This window comes from Mobula birostris, chromosome 31, assembly GCF_030028105.1.
Source record: "Mobula birostris isolate sMobBir1 chromosome 31, sMobBir1.hap1, whole genome shotgun sequence".
Lineage (NCBI taxonomy): Eukaryota > Metazoa > Chordata > Chondrichthyes > Myliobatiformes > Myliobatidae > Mobula > Mobula birostris.
The window spans coordinates 12,993,926-12,995,493 of NC_092400.1; the positions used below are offsets into that span (position 1 = coordinate 12,993,926).

The following is a 1,568-nucleotide window of genomic DNA, read 5'->3' on the forward strand; positions in this document are numbered from 1 at the left end:
AAATGGAGAGGTCCAAAAATTGGAAGGGAATGGCTAATGCAATGACATACATCTTATTAGGTAATAAATGTAGTGTTTCTATAAGCAAACACTTCATGCAAAAACTAAGCTGATGAATTTTGCCAAGGAGGTTTGTTTTTGCAGTCTTTCGGAGATTTCTGTTGAATTAATGATTTGTTCTGTTTGGAGAGCAAACACACCAAAATGAGCAGACTGTGGCAGCTTTAGGGAACAGGCCATCTCATCTGCAGGAAACTGTGTCCCTATATAATACCCAACAGCCTGCCATTGTCTGAATAATTCACTCTGGTTCTTAACCCTTTGGATGCTATGGTCTGCTCACAGAAAACGTAGAACGGGAGAATATTAAACCCAAACATGAGAAAATCTGGAGATGCTAGAAACCCAAAGCAACATACACAAAACGCTGGAGGAACTCAGCAGGTCAGGCAGCATCAAAGGAAAAGAGTAAACAGTCGGCGTTTTGGGCCAAGGCCCTTCATCAGGAATATTAGGGCCACTTTGATCGTGCTACATCTTCAGAGGAGTCCTGTAGGCTCTTCCTTTCCTCATACATAGCCCGTTCACTTTTGAAAATCTTGGAAGTTGGAAGCAGATTCAATGTGAGATAAAGGCACCCGTTAGTCTTGCGAGACCATGGAAAGTCTTCACTCTCCAGGGTGCAGGCCTGGGCAGACCAGCAGTTGCCCATGCTGCAAATCTCCCCTCTCCACGACACCGATGTTGTCCATGGGAAGAGCATTAGGACCCATACAGCTTGGCACCAGTGTTGTCACAGAGCAATGTGTGATTAAGTGCCTTGCTCAAGAACACAGCACGTTGCCTCGGCTGGAGCTCGAACTCACGACCTTCAGGTCACTAGTCTAATGCCTTAACCACTTGGCCACGTGCCCCTCTTATATCCCCTCTGGTTCTTTCTCATAAGTTATCCTAAATCTACATCCTCTGTCAAAGGCAACAGAAACACAGAAAACCTACAGCACAATACAGGCCCTTTGGCCCTCAAAGCTGTGTCGAACACGTCCTTACCTTAGAAATTACCAAGGGTTACCCATAGCCCTCTATCTTTCTAAGTTCCATGTACCTATCCAGGAGTCTCTTAAAAGATCCTGTCGTATCCACCTCCACCAGTCACTGGCAGCTAAAAAGAGCAGGAACGCAGACCCCCACAACCACAAATTATGCAGTCGAGCATCCCGCGTTTGGGGATATTACAGGCTTCAGCACACCCAAAGCGCAATGGGATCGCCTCGTCCTGGAACCTCGGCCCTCCTGATCACCAACGGTTCCCTGCCAGGTAAGTACTAGTTTTGGATTTAATTACGACCACAAGACCACAAGACATAGGATCAGAATTAGGCCAATTGGCCCATCGAGTCTGCTCCGCCATTCAATCATAGCCCTCGTCCTCAGCCCTACTCCCCGGCCTTCTCCCTGTAACCTTTGATGCCATGGCCAATCAAGAACCTATCAAGCTCTGCCTTAAATACACCCAACAACCTGGCCTCCACTGCTGCCTGAGGTAATAAATTCTATAAATTCACCAC

The 1,568-nt window shown here is 46.9% G+C and overlaps 1 non-coding gene across 1 annotated transcript; it reads right to left on the reverse strand.

The window, feature by feature from the left end:
- Positions 1–1,162: 1,162 nt before the first annotated feature.
- Positions 1,163–1,326, reverse strand: LOC140191007 (U1 spliceosomal RNA). The gene has a single exon (XR_011883740.1). It is a non-coding gene; the product is annotated as a U1 spliceosomal RNA (small nuclear RNA).
- Positions 1,327–1,568: the final 242 nt, after the last annotated feature.